We start from the raw sequence: 23,852 nt of genomic DNA on the forward strand, positions 1-23,852 counted from the left end.
ACTCCATCAAATCGCTTATCTATCAGCTTCTACATCTTTCTTCTCTGACTTCTGCTTCTCCATTATCAATAATCAGATTATTCTAATCTGATTTGAACCATTTAATTGAAAAAGCTGCCCTTCCTCAAACAGTGAATCTATTATCTTACTATTTTATCTCTTAAAAATGTTTGCTAACTACCTAATATTAGATTATATTTGTATTCATATTTATACCTGCCCTATCACTTCATTAATTTGAGCACTCTTAGATGGCTCACATTTTCATCATTTCTTTTTTTAGTAATTAGGCTCTAGTACAGTTCCAGATAAATAGGATGCACTCAATAAATAAAAAAAAATCAATCACACTGAACTGAAGATGTTTAATTCAATAGTATAGAGTGAATTCAAGCATATAGTGATTGAACTAAATAACTTTAATACTCCTTTCCAACTCTAAAAGCTTGTATAATGATTCTTTTGATAGCAGAACTGTGGATTTGGACTAATTTATAGTGAAGGGGTACTTCCATTACGAAAATGGACAGCAAGACAAATATTTAAAGAAGCTCTAGGACTATACGCTTATACAGGATATAAATATTTTGCATCTCAGTATAAATCATCTGCTTACATGTACATAGTTCACTTACCCAACAGGTAAACAGAGTGGCCTAAAAGGGCTTATATTCCTTCAAGTAAGCAATAGTTTAAAAGTTAGAGAAAACCCCATTTACTACTTTGACTCTTAGTCAAATGAACATAGTCTCCTTATAATAATAAGTATACATGATTGAATCAATGTATACAAATGCATATCATGCAAATGAAGTAACTAGCACTTTCCAAAGTATAACTGATATCACTACTGTTAGGAAGCAAACTTGGATACAATTTACATATACAGGACATTCACTCATTTCCTTCTCTCTACTTCGTATTTATTGTTCTTGTTATCCATTAATTGCACCAAAACTAGTGTATTAAAGAGAAGGTTCAAAGAGTTGTGCACTCAAGTAAAAGTTGGGTTTGAACAAGAGCATATTTTCCCAACTTACTGGGAAATATTTCATGTATAGTAGCACCAAAATCATTGCTCATGTCAAGAAAGATTGCGTTTATTGCTTCCCCTTGATTGATCAAGTTTAGATTAGTTTGATAGAATTTGTACTTTACAAAGCCATTGCTGTTATTAACTAATTCCAGGGGTAAATTACTTCCATAAAATAGACCAGAATAATTCCCCTGTTGACTGGCCAGGAGGCAAAGTTGCTGGCTAAAGCAGACAACTACTATACCCACCACCTAAGAGCATTGCAAGAATTACCAGTTTTCTCCAGGTCACTAAGCAAATGAACACTCACTTTCAGTTATAATATCATCCTTCAGAGTAACCTTTTCTCTTCAAGGTGCAGGTAAATTGATTTTGCAAGGCATTTAAAATATTTGAGTAAATGACATAAGTAAGAAATAAACAATTTTAAGGGTTACCGATTTTCTCTTTTAAAATATAGGCGCAACACTGTGTCTGGACCAAAATATTTTCATTATATGTGAAAATAAATTTAAACAAATATGGTATTCTTTTATATCCTATGTCAAAAGTACAATTTTGTTTTTACAATTTCAACTTATTTCCTATCACTTTTATTTTGTATAAAAATAATATGTAAAGCCATTATGATGTCTAGAAATACCTTAATATACTATAAATTAATTATGTTTAGCAGTGCCATTTCCTTAACAAATATCAGATTTACAGAGTGTACAAGAAACATTACTATTAAAAGAAGATGATTGTGTCATGTACTCTTTCTGCACAGACTTTTGAGAAAAAAATTTATTCTATTTCAAGGTAAGTCAATTTGTTAAATTCTAATCATTGAGCATGCATATACATTTGTACAAATATTATTTTTAAATGAAGTTTAGGTCAGTGTATTTATGAGCCATTGAATTATTCCTCAATAACAACATAAAAAACATTATAAATGTGAAGAATTTCAAAGACATACAAAACTAACAGATTCACAAAGAAATGATTATTATCTAGAGTAGCAGCAGCTGTGTTTCTCTCCTCTCCTCTCCCTGGTCAACTAGGAATAGTGAAGAAGATCACCTGAGAGTGCAACAAGACGAGACTGGGACTAATTTGGGAACCTACCAAGTCACCATTGAGTGAAAACACGTTTGGCTCATGGACAGAGAGGGGCCTAAGGAGAGATTCCTGGGGCTAAAGCCCATATGGATTACTCGTGAGTGGCTGATAACAGTCCAGCAGTTTGCCAGTTGAAGAGCTACCTCCAGTCTGTTTTACCAACAAAAAGATTGCTGAAGGGAGGCGAGGTCTCCCCTAAGGCTCACCAAGTGCAACTGTAAATCTCCATTGCTACTGCTGGAGCAGGAGTGGGGAGACCTGATGCTGACAGGGCAGCATCAGTTCTCCCCAGGGCAGAGAACTGACAAAAAAAAAAAAAAACAGGAGAAGATCTACACCCCGGTGGTCTAGATCTATACACGCCGGTGGGGCTGATTAGTGGGAGCCTTTCCCCATTGTTCTGAGAACACAGTGAATAATTGCCTAAGAACCCACAAACTATAAATGGGACTTTTTTAGAAACTCACAAGGCCAAGTAGTGCTGCCTGGCTTGGTTCTAGATGCCAGCAGAGAAGCTGAACTGAGTCCAGGGCTTTGGATCCTTGGGGTGTGGGAGTCTCTTTGCATAACCACCATGCTATCTCTCCCCCACCCTGATTTATCTCTTGGTCAGGAGTGAGTTAGTAAGCTAAAAAGTAAAAAGCCCACAGGCTACCATAGCCTACAGGGAAGAAAAAGAACAAAAGAAGTTTTAACAGCCACTGTGCTTCAACTCAGGGGCTGAGATAACGTTGAAACAACTGTTAATTTCTATATTTGTGAACTCTTTAAGTACCTTAGACACAAGTCAATCCAGGCAAGAGTGATTGAAAAGTACAGAGACAGGGACCTTATAACATACTGTATACTGTGGTTAAACCAAGAAGAAACATTGGAGAAATGAACCAGGACAAAAGCCCAGCTAGCCAGAACCACCACCACCACCCAAAAAGTAGAAGTACATAAGAATGAGAACAACATTCAAACACTAATTGAGACATTAGTCACAGGAGTGAGGAAAAAGTTTGAAAGAAATGTCATGAGAAATGGGGAAACAACAAATTAGACTCTGAAAGAAAATACTATATGGAGGTAATTAGAGAGCTGAAAGCTGAAATAGCTGAGCTAAAAAACTAGTTGAACAAACTAATACAGTACCAGAACAGGGTAACAAAATGGCTGAGCTACAGAAAACAGGAGAAGGGAGAGTGAATAGAATAAATGAGGCTGAAAACAGAATTAGCAAGATTGAGGACAAATTAAAGAAAACTGAGAAAAAAGTAAGAGATCTCAAAAAGAGATTAAGAGATACTGAAAACAACAACAGAGATATGTGGGAGGACTTCAAAAGAAATAATATTCAGGATGGCAGAGGACGTAGTGGGGATTGTATTGTTGTGTGGAAAACTGAGACATGTTATGCATGTACAAACTATTGTATTTACTGTTGACTGTAAAACATTAATCCCCCAATAAAATAAAAAATGGGCTGCTGGAAAGGATGTAGTTAAAAAAAGACAACTTTTTAAAAAATTATCTTTATTTATTTATTGGATAGAGATAGCAAAGAATTGAAAGGGAAGGAGGTGATAGGGAGAGAGACAGAGACACCAGCAACACCGCTTCACCACTCTAAAAGCTTTTGCCCTGCAGGTGGGGACCAGGGTCTCAAACTCAGGTCTTTGCTCATTGTAACATGTGCGCTTAACCAGGTGTGCCACTACCTGGCCCCCAAAAGACAATTTTTATATTGCCAGTTGGAATATAAATTGACCCAGCTCACATGAAGAACAGTACAGCGATTCCTCATAACATTAACAACAGCCCAACTATACAACCCAGATAGTCTACTACTAAGTATCCATTAGAAGAGCACAAAAAATTCTGATCCAAAGAGATATATACATACTCATATCCAGTGCAGTATCATTTAAAATATCTAAGATATTGGAAAATTCCTAAGTTCTCAACAATAGTTGAGTAAATAATAAAAAAAAAAGATAAATGGTATGATGCCTACACTATGGAATGAGATTTAACTAGAAGAAATAAAAGAAAAAATGAGCTAGAACATGGATAAAGCTTGAAGTTCATATTAAGAAAAATAAAACACAGAGGAAGTGAAACATTCACTCTTATGTGGAATAAAAAAATGAAAAATGGAAAGGAACACAACATCAGATGAAAACAAACCCTTAGTCTTTGAAGCAGAACTGAATTTATCAAAGAATAAGGAGGGCAGAGATGGGCAGAGTTCAATGGAATGAGGGAGAAATTGACACGTTGGTCATGAGTGTGGTGTGTAAATGTACAATTTTTAAAGATTATGCACTTTATTATTACTAGACAGAGAAAAATAGAAAATCCAGAACACTGTTCATCTTTGACTTATAATGGTGTTGGGATTGTAACTGGAGCATTGATGCCACAAGCGTATATACTAATACTGTGCTCTGTCCTGTTGAGATTTTTTCCCAACCCTGAGACATACAGCTTGAATGAAGGTGAAATGACTTGCCAGAAAGATAGCCCAATGGATAATGTACATGCTCTGTTAGGCAAAAGACTTGGGTTCAAGTCTAACCCCTACATCACTAAAAGAAGTTTGAATGCTGTGATGCCTTCCCCTCTATGTTTTTAAAAAACTCAATTTTTTAATTAGTGATTCAGTAATTATAAACAAGATTATAAAACAGCAGGTTTATAATCCCATGCAATCCTCATCCCCTCCATTGGAAACTTCCTTATTCTTTATCCCTCTGGGAGTATGGACCAAAATTCTTTATGGCACACAGAAGGTGGAAGGTCTGGCTTTTGTAATTGTTTTTCTACTAGACAAAAATGTTGGCAGGTCAATCCATACTCTCAGCTTATTTCTATCTGTCTCTAGAGGGGTCGAGTTCTAGAGAAGTGTGACTCTGGAACACACTAGTGAGGTATTCTGCCCAGGGAAATCAGGAGGGAATCACAGTAGTGTCTGCAAATTGGTGGGTAAAAGGTGGTAAGATATAAAGCAGAACACATTGTTTAACAAACAGAAACCCAAAGGTAGGAATAGAACAAACTAAATTAGGGGTCTTCAGGTGGGAAGAAGCTAGGAAGATTATTTTAGATATATTCCAAGGGACCCATGCCCCTTGGAATATATCTAAATATATTTATTAAATTTTTAATATATATCTAAATATATATAGTCTGAGAGAATAATTCCTGTTATGTCCCAGAAACACTGAGAAGACCAGTATACCTTAAGCACAATGCATGGCAAATGAAATTTAAGGCTTAAAATAGTTAGCTAAATCACTTGAAGTTGCAAGACTATAGACAAATATTTGATGTTTTTCTTTAAGTGATGTTGGAAACCAGTAGAGGTTATTGAGCATAGAAACAATCTGGCTAAAGTGAATTGGAACAAGCAATTGAATTGGAATATATCTAAATATATTTATTAAATTTTTGACAGAGCCTAACAACTAACATGCATGTTGACTAAAAATACTGTCTGGGAAGATGGTGTTAGAGTTGAGAATAAGATTAGAATGCTGCATTAGGGTAGAGAGTAACTCCCAAAATGAGGACAGTATATAATTATCATTAACTGTTTACCCTATTGATCTAACCTAGCATCTATATAGTCATACTTAGCACAGGAGCCTGTGTAATCTCCAAGTCCCTGTCAGTTGGAGCTTGGTCATTGCAGGTCACAGCTGGGAACATTCTAGGCTGCATTCATTTCAGGACCAGTCTTGAGTGGCAGAGTAGGTTGACCCAGCCTCCCTTTAGAGTGAGAAAGTCCCTACCATTGCTACTCTACAGTGAGAGCAAGGTCCTGGAAAGGCCCACAAGAGGGCTTTAGCTGATGTTCCTGATGGAAGTGACCAGTGATGGTAGAGAGGGATCTTGACTAGAGTCCCAGATGATGGGGTGCCGTATGATTGACCAAAAAGGCCAAAGTTAAGTGATCTAGTTCCTTGCCCTTATCCAGCTGTTGTAGACCTTTCTTTTTCTGATGAGGTTAGACTTTCTCTCAGTTGTAAAATCATTGATGGTCATTTATTGTATTCTATTTCTGTCTTCCTATCTGAAAACATCTACCTGGAATGACAAGTCCCAGTGATTATATATATATTCAAGTAAGTCAATAAAAAAGTAACAGATATTCATCCATCCATTTTAAAAATATTCTTATCTTCTTCATTCCCCAGATCTATCTATCATAAGTGAATAAAAAAGCAAGAATCTTAGGTACAACATTCAACTAGAAATAAATGTATTCTCAAGCAGTATGATAAATATCAAAGGAGGAAATCATGATAGTTAACTCTTTAGTAGACTGGTATGAATTACATGAAGAGCAGCAGTTTGTTGTTGTTGTTGATATCCATAATCATATACTATTCTTTTAAAAGTGTGATAGAAAATAATGTGATAGAAAATAACTTTGAAATATTGTAACCATAAATGGTAATATCTGTTACTTTTCAGATTGTTTATAAAAATATATAGTAGGAATGAAAAAGAGATACACACCAACATTAAATATCCAATATAGTGTCAGTATAATATTATATACATTTTAAATGAAAGCATTCAATATAAGTAACAGATTTATACATCTACAGAGTGGTACTGTATAATGTTGGTCAAGCTATCAAAAGATAGTATATCAGAAGAAGATAGTATATCAAGTACAACTTAGTCTACTTGAATGGAACCACATTATCAATTCATGGATTAACTGTTATTATCTGATGGTGGCAATATTTTCAGTCTGAGTGAAAAATAAGAATAAATTATTATGCCTGGAACAGGAAGAGTTAATGAGAGATTCCTGGGTTAGATCTTTTGGTCATGTCTTCACATTGTATCTTAAACCTGGTTATGTCTTCCCAAGCTCTTTACATCAAGATGTCACTATCTCCTGCCTAAATTATTGCCAATTTGCCTCTCTCAATCCAACCTTTTCTCCACATGATAATCAGAGTGAGTTTGTTCCAATTCACTTTAGCCAGATTGTTTCTGTGCTCAATAACCTCTGTTGGTTTCTAACATCACTTAAAGAAAAACATCAAATATTTGTCCATAGTCTTCCAACTTTAAGTGATTTAGCTAGCTATTTTAAGTCTTAAATTTCATTTGCCTTGCATTGTGCTTAAGCTATACTGGTCTTTTCAATGTTTCTGGGACATAACAGGAATTATTCTCTCAGACTACACTTGTTTTTCCTTTCTCTGGACATCCTTTTTTATTCTATAATTTACATATATATGATTAAGTTTGATGGATTATTTACTAAGATGAGATATTCATATAAGTAACTATGATAAAATATAATACACTCTAGTATTAGTTATATAAATATGGTCTTTGATATATTATTGCATGCAATGTATTCAGTCTGAGGTTAACCATGGATAATTAAAACCATGGAAAGCAAAACTGTGGTAGAAGGGGAATAACATAATTCTTTAATTTATTTTCCTTCCACAGCCATTTAAACACATTTGCTTAATGTTGTATAACATTCTGTCTACTTCTTACAGGTTCCGTCTATCAACACTTCATATTAAAAATCAATTAATGCACTACATATATTCATATTAGTGATGCTTTCTTATCTCTCACCGTAACTGAAGATAGATGTTTGCGTTTTAGGCTTATCTCTGGGTATAGTACAATGTATGGTATATATCAAATATTCAATATAATTATTTGCTGAAACTTACTGTAGGAGGTCACTACTGTTCATTTAGTTATTATAAAACTTATAGATTTCATATTGGAACCAAAGTCATTTTCTAATGTTAATTTTATGTTCTACCACATAAGCTAAAATTTCTTGCAACTGACTTATCAATTACAGATTGTTTGTAAAATAATTAGTAACTGGCCATAAATTACTACAGACTAATGGACACTCCTCTAAAACAGTGGATATCAAACTTTAGCTTAGTATTATTCTTATTTTTTGTCATCATCAGGGCTTCATTCCTTCAGTATGTCTTTTTCATATTACAAAAAGAGAGAAACAGAGAAAGACTGTAGTACTGAAGCACAGGCAGAGTGTTCTCAAAAAAATTAAGCAAGCATATTGAAATTACTCAAAATCTACTTTGAAATATTTTTCACTGTTTAAATATGTGTTAGATTATAAAAATAAGTAATTATTGTTTGAGTGTGAAAGTAAATAAATAATGTTAATAAGGGCTTATAACTGGTAAATCAAATAGAAATGTATGGAAAGAGACTGATATAAATTATCATGAATGAGACAACTATATAATCTTAAAATAGCTCTTCAATGTCAATTTTCTGATTATAATGGTTGTGCATGGTTATAGTAGAAGACACCTTTGTTTGTATAAATATATCTGTAAATATTCTTGGATAAGAGGCATCATATTAGAAAGTTAACCTCCGGGAGTTGGGTGGTAACACAGAGAATTGAGCGAAGGTGACGCAAAGCGCAAGTGATGCCAAGGGCAAGGACCAGCTAAAGATACCAGTTTGAGGCTCTGGCTCCCCACCTGCAGGGGAGTTGCTTCACAGGTGATGAAGCAACTCTGCAGGTGTTTATCTTTCTCTCCCTCTCTCTGTCTTCCCCTCCTCTCTCCATCTCTCTCTGTCTTATCCAACAATGATGACAATAACAACTACAGCAATAAAAAACAAGGGCAACAAAAGGGAATAAATAAATAAATAAAAAGAAAAAAAAGAAACTTAACCTCCACTTATTCATGGATAAGAAAGGTATTTGTTCTGGCTTTATAACAATCTGTAAATTTGAAACATTTTTACCATTTTAAAAACTGAATAATAAATATAATTAAACAAGGTATTTTCCTGATAGTTATTACCTTACAGCACTTTACTTGATTTTAGATTTAACTTCTTAAAACATTCATAATCATTGATAACAGTAAATTTCCACTTTATTGCAAATACCTAAATCAACTGAATTTCTGAATGCCAAGGTCACTATACATTTTAACCTATATTTTAGGTGTTAAATGAAAAGGAACAATCTTTCAGATATAAGAAAATTTACTTATAAGACAACCTCTTAAATTTATATCATTTTAGTTGACTATCTGATCATAAAACTGTAAAAAGAAACACATAACAGCTTTATTGAAACATGTCACATTTCATCTTTTCCTATATCTTTAAGAGCCACTTAAGTGACATTTTTTTAATTCTTTTTTTTTTAAATGGCTACCAGGAGCAGAGGATTCTTTTTTTAAAAAAAAATATTTATTTTATTTATTCCCTTTTGTTGCCTTTGCTTTTTTTTTATTGTTGTAGTTATTATTGTTGTTGTTGTTGGATAGGACAGAGAGAAATGGAGAGCGGAGGGGAAGACAGAGAGGGGGAGAGAAAGACAGACACCTGCAGACCTGCTTCACCACTTGTGAAGTGACTCCCCTGCAGGTGGGGAGCCCGGGATCTTTATGCCGGTCCTTGAGCTTTGTGCCACCTGTGCTTAACCCGCTGCGCTACAGCCTGACTCCCCATTTTTTAAATCTATCTTGATTCTTAAGAAGGCTGAAATATATGTTGTTCTGTATTTAGAGACAGAAAGTCACATTAGAAATGTTTATTTACAAATTTATATAATTTTCCTAGAATATTAAAACATCATTATGCAAATTTTCTACTTTTAACTCACATTTAAAAATCAGATTTATATTCCAATTTTCTCAGAAGGATACAAGGAGTAAAATCATATATCATGTATATTTTCTAACGTCTTATTTTCTTCCATTCTTATTAAATGGTCTTATCTGTTGCTCTATATGTTGCATTATTTAAAGGCTGTTTGACATATTTACTTCTTGTGGAGAGCTAATTCAAGAACAAAATTGCTTTTAACATGCTGTGATAGATTTTTAAAAATTTCAAGTTCAATTATTTATAGACTAATTTTCTGTTTGCTGTCTACTGAATGGCAAGTGAAAAGTTCACAAATCCCACTAGATGACACTTGCCTCCTCATATTCTAGGCCACTGACATTTCTTGGTGGACTGACAGTAAATCATAACTCCCCAGGCTACTCGTTAACTTTTAGAAGTTGATATAGTAACTTATAAATTTCGTCTCCCTTGGATGACCATGAATTCTGCTTACAGAAAATATAAAAAAATACTTGTGATGGTAATAAATGGTACCTCAAAACTGAATTTAACCATGGTAAACCTGACCCATAATCACTAGTGTGGCTTCCTCCTACAAACATCCACACTGAGGCTTTAGAGAAGCTTTAGGGACAACTGCATTTTTCATATCAGATAAATTTCATTTTCATTTCCTTGCCATTACCAAATCATAGGCAGTCATTGATCACCTTGTGATCTTTGAAGCATATGTCACTAGCATATGTTACTAAAGTCACACTAGAGTTTAGTTTAAAAAAAATGACAACAACTGAACTAAAAAACAACTGTACAGCTTGGAGACTGATGACATTCTACTTAGTAGAGAAAGATAGTTTCATACGTGTTAGTTAATAATTACTATATTGGTATCTGAAAGTAGTAGCAATAATAGACCTTAGAAGACCTCATTCAAGAAAAAAAAATGAACTATTAAGTAACAAATACAATTTAATGCATGGTGCACAGCAAATAGATTTTAAATAGCATCTAACGCTTTATAGATATACAGATTTTAGATTACAAACAGATTGATAATGTTGACCTACATTGCTAATAATCAGAACACTAGGAATCGGGCCGTAGTGCAGTGGGTTAAGTGCAGGTGGCACAAAGCGCAAGGATTGGAGTAAGGATCCCGGTTCGAGTCCCCGGCTCCCCACCTGCAGGGGAGTTGCTTCACAAGCAATAAAGCAGGTTTGCAGGTGTCTGTCTATCTTTCTTTCTTCCTCTCTGTCTTCCCCTGCTCTCTCCATTTCTATGTCCTATCCAACAACGATGACATCAATTACTACAACAATAAAACAAGGACAACAAAAGGCAATAAATAAATAAATAAATATTAAAAAATATAAAAAACTTATTTAAAAAATCAGAATATTGATGTCACAAATTATATAAAAGAGTAAATAAGAAATATTTTCAGGGTCCAGAAAGATAGCTCACCTCTGAGGATACCTACTTTGTCAAGCACCAACCTAAGTTCAAACCAGCCCCCACTGCATTGAGGATAGCTTTGATATTATAGCTTCTTCCCCCTCTTTCCATGTTTCTCTGTCTCTCCAATTACATCTGAAAAAAGTCAGCCCAGAGTGATGCAGCCAGGAAAACACGAAAATAAAGTTTCTAATGACCCAGTGGTAGGCAGCACTTAGAGCACTAAACTGGCATTCAAAATGTCCTGTTCAGTCTCAGGCACTGAATACCATAAAGTGATGCCCTATCTATCTATCTATCTATCTATCTATCTATCTATCTGTTATTCTATTATTTCTTTCTCTATCTCTCGGTATCTTGATCATTGTCTTGTTAATAAATAAATCTTAAATAAATAAAAGTTTTCAGGGACCTAGAGGTAATTCATAAGGTAAAGCAGACATTTGACCCTATATGCAGACCTAAGTTCCATCTACAGAAGACCACCACCAGGGAACACCACTGAAATCATTTGGTATTAGTAAGTTTAACATTGCAAGAAACAGACAGACCGGGGGCCATATGGTGGCACAACTGGTTGAACTAACATTGTAACACGCAAGAACGTAGGTTCAGGGCCCCAGTCCCTCCCCACCTGAAGGGGGAAAGCTTTGCAAATGGTGAAGCAATGTTTCAGGTCTCTCCCTGGCTCCTCTATATCTCCTTCTATCACCCCTTCCTTCTCAATTTCTGGCTGTTTCTATTCAATGACTAAAATAAAGATGATAAGGGGGCTGGGTGGTAGCACAGTGGGTTAAGCCCACATAGTGCAAAGTGCAGGGACCAGAGTAAGAATCCCAGTTCAAGCCCCGACTCCCCACCTTCACAAGTGGTGAAGCAGCTCTGCAGGTGTCTATCTTTCTCTCCTCCTCTCTGTCTTCCCATCCTCTCTCAACTTCTCTTTGTCCTATCCAACAACAACAGTGATAACAACTACAAGAAGGGCAACAAAATGGTAAAAAGGGCCTCCAAGAAGAATGGATTTGTAGTGTAGGCACCGAGCCCCAGCGATAACCATGGAGGCAAAAAATAAATAAATAAAGATGATAAAATTTTAAAAAGAAACAGACAGACTGTAATACAAGGTAGTGGACAATTTTGTGCTTCCACTAACAATAAATAAGAATTCTCTTAGTTCCAAATCTTTGTCAGAATTGGTTTTGAGAGTTTACTATTCTAGTGTTATGGAGTAGTATGGCACTATTGATTTAAGTTTCAATTTAAGCAACAGCGAAATGAGTAGTATATATGTTTGTAATTTTTTTACTTTTTATTAATAAAATAATAGTACATTTCATAAAAGGTAAACTAATATAAACTAATAGAATTATCTATAACAGTGGCATTCACCAACACTAAGATTTATACATGTGTCTTTCTATCCTGTTTTAAATCCATGAAATACATGTAACAGTGTTTACTCCTCTTGTAAAGTATTACATATGTACTCATTGAAGATAGCATATTATAAATAAAGTACTTAGAATTATTTATGATAAGAGGATATCTGATGTGATAAATAAACCCCAGAATAATCAAATCTATTTTATTTATTATTGGTTACATCATTTTTGGTTAATTTAAACTAAATTGCATGTACATAGTTTATTATATTATATTACATTACATTATATTACATTATATTATATATTTATTATAGTAGCACATTCCAACTAGATATTTGATGGCATCAAATATAGTGCATATTTAAAATATAACTCAGCAGCTGAAGGATCCTGTAATCTGCAATGTTGTCTATAGAGTCCACAAACATGACTGAATCAATGTGCAGAGGCACTCATGATACAAAGTCCCCCCGGATAAGTTGACTTTGATATGGATGTGGAGAGTCAGTCACTTATTTATTTAATTGCTGAGTTTAGATTTAGAATGTTTAGAGACTCAACTAATACTTGTAGTATTCTAAAACTACTTACCCACAAATCCCGCTATTAGTTCTGCTTCCTGCTGAGTCAACTCCTTTGAAATATGAAATCCATCATGTATTGCAAAACCTGCTAGTGAATAAGTTCTTGTCCTTAAGGGGGTGCTCCATTGTTATTAACCTGACTATGCAGGCATAATTCAGCAAACACACCTTCAGGGTCTCAATCAGACACACAATTTGTGTCTCTCTGAGTAAGCTTTTGGGATCTTGCATCGCTTGTCTCACTAGTGGACAATGCAATAGTGCATACATGTACAATAGTTAAAATACTTGTAGGCACAGATTGACAAAGTTATGTAGATGATAGATACATAATTAGAAAGCTATGGTAAGTTTGAGAATAAACAATATATGCTTTAACAAAAAAATAATAATGACCATCAGGGAAGCAAATAGTTTAAAGTTAACATATTAACTTTCAAGCAGAAGGTATGTACATGGCAAAATAATCAACTTTCATAACCTTAAAGTCATGGTCTTGAAATGGTATTTTTTTTCTAAAACTATAAATTACAATCTTTAGTTGGTTTAACACTTAGCTCATTAATTATCAGATTTAGGATTCTAAAATGTTACTAATAGCTATAAAAAGAGACAATTCTGGCATAAAATTGAAAGTACATTTTTTTGTGGAAAGTTACTGAAATAGGTATATATTCTTTTCAGTTAATTAATTCCTGGAAGCTACATCCTCATTTATCATCTGACAGCCTTACAATAACAAATACATGCCCTTGTGATCATAAAACATCGTATCATATCTTTAAAAATGCCTTTTTACAGAGTTTCTCTGGCACCGACAATTTGTGCCGAAACAGCATCACAGTTTATCTATTAGGTACGCTTGAAGATTTTTTTATTTGCATACTGTATTTTTATGTTTCATGTCAGTACTTAAACAGTATAAATGCTAGTATAGTTAAATTAGGTGAAATAAAACACATATTCCTTTTTTCTCAAGTTCTGTAGTTAAACCAAAATGAAATAAATTTTTTTTTTTAGAAAAAAATCTTTGTAATATTCATGCCTGATAAAGGAGAGTCACCCTTGTTTCTTGTTTCCCTAGTCATAATTGACCAAGACCACCAAGCCAACTGAACTGATGTTTCTTGATTCTAATTGAAGGGTATCTCTAAATTGTTATCCTTCAGTGTGTCTGCTTTGAAGTCACCATACCTGATGCTAGAAAGATAGCTGACAGGCTAATCCATAAGCTTTGCCATGTGTCAAGCCTAGTTTTGAACTTTTGTACTGTGTGCTGCTTTGTCATGAGCATATCCTAGGTTTAAGTTAGGTCCCCATGCTATTGAAGGCAGCTTCAGTCCTTTGGTCTTTCTCTCTGCCTCCCTCTCTGACTCTGACAACAACAACAAATCTTCTGTTATAATCACCCTGGATGACCTAACAGTTACCTTTGGATGCTTTTTAAAATTTATATATATTTTTTTCTGCTGAGGATTGAACTCAGAACCTCACACAAGGAAAGCATGCACTTTAGCACTGAACTATACTCTTGGCTTAAAGCATGCTTCTTAACACACACACACACACACACACACACACACACACACACACACACACACACACGGTGTGTATGCACAAGAGAAATAGAGAAGGGCAAAAAAAAATAATAAATCGTGATAGCTTTACGATAGACATGGTTCTGGATCCAACTCAGGGCCTCATTCCTGTGACTCCTGAATTAGACCACTGAGTTACAATCCTGCTCCTATTGTAATTATTCTTAAATTAGTTTTCAATATGACTATTTTTTTTTTGCAGTTAACAGTAAGTTCTTCCCAATGGATAATTTGGAGATATTAGAACATAACAAATACCATTCACTACTTTATTCAAACAAAAGATACTATATCCTCAAGCATTTGGGGTAAAAAAATCTTCCAGCTTAAAATTTACATTAAAAATACATCAGTGCTGATATCAAAGTGTATTAGTAGTTTGATAAATATATGATTGCTAGATTACTGGGTACATGGCCATGGGATAACATCAACTGAATCATGCTCAGTAACCACCAGATAAAGCAATGAACAAACAACTGGAATAGCTAGATAGTTTGAAGAAAATTATTGAGCCACAGGTGCACTGTGTACTAAGGGAATGTGGGAAAATACATGACAAAAGCAATTTGAACTGGGAACTTGATAGCAAGTTAGGAGGCACCATTTTGAATCAAAGGGCTGAACTCACAGGCTCAGCCCAAGAAAGTTGAGAAGAACAGGTCAGTGGTCTGAAGCAAAAGGTTTGTACTCCATTCAACAGTGGCTAGTAGAGACCAGAGTTAATAAGAACTCACTCTGTCTAAATCTACACAAGGCAAATAGAAAAGACAGTCTCTATTACTCCCTTGCTCACCCCCACAAAAAAAAAAAAAAAAACCTAAACAAAACAGAATAGAGTGTCACCTACTGGAGTAAGGAGATTACTATGCTTAAGCAATACATGAAAGGAAAAAAAGTTAGTGTTCAAACTAACAGGGCTTGGAGGTAGGACGGTATGTCAGAATTTAATTTCAGAAAATTTATTATGAAGGTAATTCAAAATTCAAGTCATAACATCCAAACACAAATTCGGGACCTCAGAGATCCATTACATCAAAAAGCTACGAAATTCATAAACATTCCCTCTCCCTCCCCCCCCTCCCCCTATCCTTTCTCTCTCCAAATGAACATACTTGAAGTAAAGGATGCTTTGGGTGGAGTTAGTGCTTTCAAAAGAGGCTTAGTAAGCAGAATAATTCAGCTGGAGGAGAGATATAAGAACTAGAAGATAAAAATCAACACACTCTTTGAATGTAAGGAGAGGAAAGGTTCATGAAAAATGAAGTGATTCTAAGTGAAACAGTGAATTCCTTCAGAAGAAAAAAATAATAGTTATCGGGATACCTGAAGATGAAAAGAGGAGAGGAATAGAGGACATATTCAAGTAAATCATGGCAGAAAATATTTTATACCTGAAAAATCACTCAAAATATAAACATACAGGAAGGTGAATGAAAACCCAGGACTTTTTCAGGCTCAGAAAAAAAAAAAAGCTAATATACTCATGGGCCCTTTGGAATATAACTAAATTCGGCCTACTAGCTATCTTCAAAACGGATACCCCAAATCTTTGTCTGAACTATCCTAGCCTTTAGGTTCATAATTAGTCAGCAATATGTTTAGCTTTATATGTTAACTCTTTTTTTTCAGCCACCAGGTTCCAGATGCTAATATGATGCCAACTAGACTTCCTTGGGCAGAGGACCCCACCAATGTGTCCTGGAGCCCTGCTTCCCCAGAGCCCTGCCCCACTAGGGAAAGAGAGAGACCAGATGGGAGTATGGATCTACCTGCCAATGCCCATGTTCAGTGGGGAAGCAATTAAAGAAACCAGACCTTCCACCTTCTATATCCCATAATGACTCTGGCTCCATACTCCCAGAGAGTTAAATAATAGGAAAGCTATGTGGGGAGGGGATGGAATATAGAGTTCTTAATTTAATAAATGAAATTTAAGAAAATCAAAAAAAAAAAAAAGAAAGAAAGAAAACCCAGGACTTTTAACTCAAAATGGCTTACCCAAGGGTACAACATTAGAAAAGTATTCAAAAGTAAAGGCAAGGAAAAAAATATTACAGGCCACTAGGTAAAAAAGAATCTGATATACAAAGGTAGGATCACCAGATTCTTTTCAGATTTACTACAAGAAATCCTAGAGGCAAGAAGGGAATGGAAAACATATTTACAGTACTAAATGATAGGGATTGTCAAACATGACTACCTTACCTTGCCAAATAATCCTTCAAGTCTGAAGTAGAAATTAAGACCTTCCCAACACAGAGAAACTGAAGGAATTCACCACCATTGATCCAGCTTTGCAAGAATTATGGAAAGGAGTTGTACATGAAAAGAAGCAAATTCCAACTCTAAATGTGTTCATCAGTCAGTAGTGAGAACACACACAACAGCTATAAAAGAAGCAAATGCATTAGAAAATGGTCTAAGTGCTATAGATGTTGTTAACCCAAGGTCAAATGTCAAAAGGCTAGCTACTACTACTAGACAAGTAACTATACAATTCTGTTTTTTTCCCCTTGCCTTGGTTGGACTCTTAAGGAAAACTATTGGGTGGGATGAGTCAGGAAGAAACTGATGAATACTAGGTGACCTCACACATAGGTGAAACTTGGGTGACAGAGTCATAAAGGGAGAACACTGGATAAACTGGGCATATGGTACTGCACCAAAATGAACTCTGGGAAAGGAATTGAAGACTTTAAATCAGGGGGTGGAGTGGAAATTGGAGTCCTAGGTTGGGGGATAGGAGTATGTTGCAGTGTCTGTCATAAATAGGATTGCCAAACTTCAAATTAATATTTTTGAATGATGAGTAAGTGGTAATGAATTTTAGTTTAGCTGCTATTATTTTTCTATAATGTGAATCCTGCCTAAAAATGTGTGAAACCCTGAAAATGAGGTGAATCCTTTCTATTGTATCAATCTCTCTGATTGTACTGTGAAAAACCTAAAGGTTATGGCACACATTTCTCAATAGAAAATTTACAAAGTTGATCATTGAAGTAGGGGATATAAAATTTTTGCTTTTTCAATGGAATAGCTAAAGAAAATTTAAGTGTAATTGTGAGTTTTAGCCCCTGGACTTTTATCTGTGAAGCTATCCTTTTAAAAATGTCCAATATCTTTCTTTAATTGGACACTTAAAAATCTAATAGTTCCTATCAGGATAAAACTGCAAATTGTTGAGAGACTTCCAAACTCCCATTCCCTCAAAATGATAAAAAGTAAAATTCTAAAATCCCAACCAGGGCAAGTGCTACACCAAAAGCTTATTCTTCAGAGTCTAGTTGATTTCCATGACAACAGTGTATTCAGGGAATTGTTCATAGCTATTAAAAATAATTGATCTTGTAAAAAATGGTGACTTCACCGTTTTCAGCCGATCTTGGATGGACCTTGAAAAAATCATGTTGAGTGAAATAAGTCAGAAACAGAAGGATGAATATGGGATGATCTCACTCTCAGGCCGAAGTTGAAAAACAAGATTAGAAAAGAAAACACAAGTCGAACCTGAAATGGAATTGGAGTATTACACCAAAGTAAAAGACTCTGGGGTGGGTGGGTGGGTGGGTGGGGAGAATACAGGTCCATGAAAAATGATGAATGAAATAGTGGGGGTTGTATTGCTAAATGGGAATCTGGGGAATGTTATGCATGTAAAAAAAAAAAAAAAAAGAAGTAGAAACGCAAAGCAGAAATTGACTGAGTTTGGAGTATGGCACCAAAGTAAGAAAGCAGAAGTATACTAGAGTCTGCAGTGAGTACCTCCCTAATACTTCCTCTCCACTTTTCCAAGCTTTGGGTCCATGATTGCTCAACAATTTGTTTGGCTTTGTATGTTAACTCTCCTTTCAGTCACCAGGTTCCAGGTGTCATCAGGATGCCGGCCAGACTTCCCTGGATTGAAGACACCACCAATGTGTCCTGGAGCTCAGCTTCCCCAGAGACCCATCCTACTAGGGAAAGAGAGAGGCAGACTGGGAGTATGGACCGACCAGTCAACGCCCATGTTCAGCGAGGAAGCAATTACAGAAGCCAGACCTTCTACCTTCTGCAACCCTCAATGACCCTGGGTCCATGCTCCCAGAGGGATAGAGAATGGGAAAGCTATCGGGGGGGGGGGGGTGGGATATGGAGATCGGGGGGTGGGAATTGTGTGGAGTTGTACCCCTCCTACCCTATAGTTTTGTTAATTAATCCTTTCTTAAATAAAAAAAAAAAATAAAAAAAAATAAAAAAAAAATAAAAAAAAAAAATAAAATAATTGATCAAAATATTCCTCTTACTTAATAATTTCACTTCTGCAGATCCATGAATAGATTTTATATTATCAGTATTTTAGACTTATGAACTACAACTTATATGGTAAGTCAAGTTTTTTGTTACTCTAATATATATATAATCTTATAATGAGTAAGGACTGCCCTTTATGGTATGAAAAAGCATCTTAAATAATTATATGTGTGGTTTTTCTTTGGGAATAACTTATGAAACAAAATGCTTTCTATACATTTGAATCTCTTCATAGTTACATGTTTTGCTCCCTAAACCCTTTATTTATAAATTAACAATAACATCAAACATCACTTCATATACATTCTAAAGTTAATATTATGCCTAGGAGGGAAATGGTGGTGTAATAGGTATACATGTTACAATGACCTAGGATCCTGGTTCAAGGTTCCCATCCCCACATGAAGCCATGGGAAGCTTCACAAGCAGTGAAACAGTGTTTCGATGTTTTTTCTTACTATTTTCCCCTTACTCCTCAATTTCTCTCTGTCTCTATCTAAAAATTATATATATATAAAATGTTTTTAAAAGCTACTATGTCAGACTTCCAGAGGCAGGGCTATGTAGCAGAAGCAGCTGTGTTTCTCTCCTCACCTCTCCCAGACCAATGAGAAATACCAAAGGAGACCAACTGGGATCTCAACAAGGCAGAACTAGAACAACTTCATGAATCCACCAAACCACAGGTGAGTGCACACACATGTGGCTCATGGACATGGAGGAGCCTAAGAAGGGAATGAGCAGCTGGTAACAGTCCAGCAGTTTACCCATTGAGGTAACACATCCAGTCTACTTTATCAACAAAAAGATGGTTGAAGGGAGGAAAGGACTCCCCTAAGACTCACCAAATGCAGCTGTGAATCTCCATTGCTACTGCTCTCAGAAGCTAGAGCAGCATGGGGGAGGCCCTGTGCTGACATCGGGAACAGAGAACTGACCGGGAAACTGAGGAGAAGATCTACACCTCAGTCTCCTAGTAGTGGGGCTTTATAGAGGGAGCATTTCCACATTGTTCTCCTGATGAGAACATGGTGAATAATTGACTCAGAACCTACAGACTATAAACGGGACTTGTTTAGAAAATCACAGGGCCCAGCAGTGCTGCCCAGCTTGGCAGATAAGCTGAATTGAGCCCAGAGCTTTGGATCCTTGGAGTGTGAGAGTCTTTGCATAAGAACTGTGCTATCTCTCCCACACCATGCTTTATCTCTTGGTCAGGAGTGAGTGATTAAGCTAAGAAGCCTACTTACAGTTTAAAAGTCCTCAGGCTCCCATAGCCTGCAGGGAAGAAAAAGAACAAAGGAGGCTTTTAACAGCCACTGTGCTCCAACTCAGGGATTGAAATAATATAGAAACAACTGTCAATTTCCACAACTGTGAACCCTTTAATTAACTTACTTAGACACAAGTCAATCCAAGCAAGAGTGATCAGTAATTTGAAAAGTTCTGAGAGAGGGACCTCATAATATACTCTATGGGATGGTTAAACCAACAAGAAGAAATATTGGAGAATTGAACCAGGACAAGAGTCCAGCTAAAAGCCCTTCAAAGGTTGAACCACAAAATAGTAACATTAACATCCAAATGCTTGTTCAGGAAATATTCACAAGAGTGAGTAAAGAGTCTGAAAGAATTGTCATCAGAAATGCAGAAACAACAAATGAGACTCTGGAAGAAAACACTAATTATCCCTAACACTAATTATAAGGTTATTAGAGAGCTGAAAGCTGAAATACCTGAGCTAAGAACACAACTATCTGAACAAGCTAAAAAAGTATCAGATTAGGCTAACAAAATAGATGTACTCCAGAAAATAGCAGAGGGAAGAAAGAATAGAATAAATCAGGCTGAAGGCAAAATTAGCAATATCGAGAATGAATTAGAAACAACTAAAAAAGAAGTAGGAGATCTCAAAAAGACATTAAGAGATACTGAAAACAAGAACAGAGACCTATGGGATGACTCCAAAAGAAATAATATATGCATCATTGGCTTAACAGAGGAAGACAGGGAGAAGAAGAATGCATTCTTTAGGACATAATAGCTGAGATCTTCTCTAGTCTAAACAACATCAAAGACATAAAGGCTCAAGAAACCCAGAGGGTCCCAAACAGGATTAGCCAGACTTAAAAACACCAAGACACATTAAATTTTGAATGGAAAGGAAATGTATAAAGAAAGGATCCTGAAGGCTGCAAGAGAAAAACAAAGATTCACCTATAGAGGAAAACCCATAAGATTAGCAGCAGATTCCTCACCCAAACACTACAGGCCAGAAGAGAATGGCAATATATATACCGAGTGCTCAATGAGAAAGGCTTTCAACCAAGACTACTGTATCCTGCTAGACTGTCATTCAGACTAGATGGAGGAATGTAAACCTTCTCAGACAAGCAACAGTTGAAAGAATCAACTATCAATAAGCCTGCCCTGAATGAAATTCTAAAAGTTCTCCTATAAACAGTGAGACCACCATAAATAGGCCATATATCAGAACACTCTAAATATCTACAAGAATGGCCTTAAAATAACTTCAATCTATGATATCCATAAATGTCAATAGCATAAATTCACCTATTAAAGACACAGAGTAGGAAGATGGATCAGAAAACATAATTCAACAATATGTTGTCTACAGGAAACCCACTTAACTGAACAAGCACAGACTCAAAAAGGATGGAAAACTATCATAAAAGCAAAGGGCAGGGACACCTATTCTCATATTTGACACAATAGACTTTAAATAAATAAATTTTAAAAAGATAGAGATGGACATTATTTAATGCTCAGAGGATCAGTCAACCAAGAGGACTTAACAATTATTAACATGTATGCACCCAATGAGAAGCCATCTAAATACATCAAACATTTACTGAAAGAGCTACAGCAATATATTAATAGCAACACAGTCATAGTAGGGCAATTAAACACCCCACTCTCTCTACTTGACAGATAATCTAGGCAGAAAATCAATAAAGAAATGAGGGAGCTAAGTGAGGAGAAAGATAAACTACAACTATTGGACCTTTTCAGAGTCATTTACCCCAAGAAACTGGAATACACATTCTACTCAAGTCCACATGGGTCATTCTCAAGGATAGACCATATATTAGGCCACAAAGACAGCATCAGCAAATTCAAGGGCACTGAAATCATCCCAAGCATCTTCTTAGACCAGAGTGAAATTAAACTGACACTTAAAAATCAACAAAAGATTAGTAATAGTCCCAAAATGTGATGTGGAAGCTCAACAGTACACTACTTAACAACTACTGTGTCAAAGAGGAAAGAAAGGAAGAAGTCAAAATGTTTAGAGAGTTCAATGAAAATGAACTCTGAAATCATCACAAGCTATCAAAATATTTGGGACACAGCTAAGGCAGTACTGAGAGGGAATTTCATAGCTATATAAGCACACATTAGGAAACAAGAAAAAGCAGAAATAAACAGCCTGACTGCAAACCTTAAAGACCTAGAAGAAGAAGAACAAAGGAACCCTAAATCAACCAGGAGTACAGAAATAACTAAATTTAGGGTAGAAATAAATAGCATTGAAGATAAGAAAACCATACAGAAATCAACGAAAGCAAATATTGGTTCTTTTGAAAGAGTGAACAAAATCAACAAACATTTAGCCAGACTCACAAAATAAATAAAGGAGAAGACCGAAATAAATCAGATCTTAAATGAAAGAGGAGATATCACATCAGACACTGTAGAAATTCAACATAATCATGCGAGGCTTCTGTGAACAACTATAAGCCACCAAGCTAGAGAACCTCTAAGAAATGGACGATATCCTAGATCCCTACAAATTTCCAAAATTAAATAGAGGAACTAGATAATATAAAAAAGTCCCATCACAGCCAATGAAATTGAAAAAGTTTTTAAAAACCTTCCCAAGTATAAAAGTCCTGGACCAGATGGTTTTACAGAAAATTCTACAAAACCTTCAAAGGAGGACTTATCTCTACTTTTAAAAGTCTTCCAGAAGATTGAAGAAACTGGAATACTCCCTTCCAACTTCTATGAAGCCAACATCACTCTGATACCAAAAGCAGACAGGGACACAACCAAAAAAGAAAACTACAGACCAATATCTCTGATGATCATAGATGCAAAAATATTGAACAAAATTCTAGCCAATCAGATACAGCAGCGTATTAAAAAGATTGTTCATCATGACCAAGTGGGGTTTATCCCAGGCATGCAAGGTTGGTTTAATATGTGTAAATAAATCAACGTGATCCACCACATCAACAAAAGCAAGACCAAAAACCACATGGTCATATCAATAGATGCAGAGAAATCTTTTGACAAAATATATCATCCCTTTATGATCAAAACACTACATAAATGGGAATAGATGGAAAATTCCTGAAGATATTGGAGTCTACATATAGCAAACCTACAGCCAACATCATACTCAATGGTGAAAAACTGGAATCATTTCCCCTCAGATCAGGTACTATACAGGGCTGCTCACTATCACTATTACTATTCAACATAGTGTTGGAAGTTCATGCCATAGCAATCAGGCAGGAGCAAGGAATTAAAAGGTTACAGATTGGAAGAGAAGAAGTCAAACTATCTCTATTTGCAGATGACATGATAGTATATATAGAAACATTTAAAGAGGGAGTTGGGCGGTAGTGCAGCTGTTTAAGCACAGGTGACGCAAAGCACAAGGAGCAGTGTAAGGAGCCTGGTTCAAGTTCCTGGCTCCCCACTTGCAGGGGAGTCACTTCACAGGTGGTGAAGGTCTGCAGATGTCTATCTTTCT

The sequence above is a fragment of the Erinaceus europaeus genome, chromosome 5, assembly GCF_950295315.1.
Source record: "Erinaceus europaeus chromosome 5, mEriEur2.1, whole genome shotgun sequence".
Classification (NCBI taxonomy): Eukaryota; Metazoa; Chordata; class Mammalia; order Eulipotyphla; family Erinaceidae; genus Erinaceus; species Erinaceus europaeus.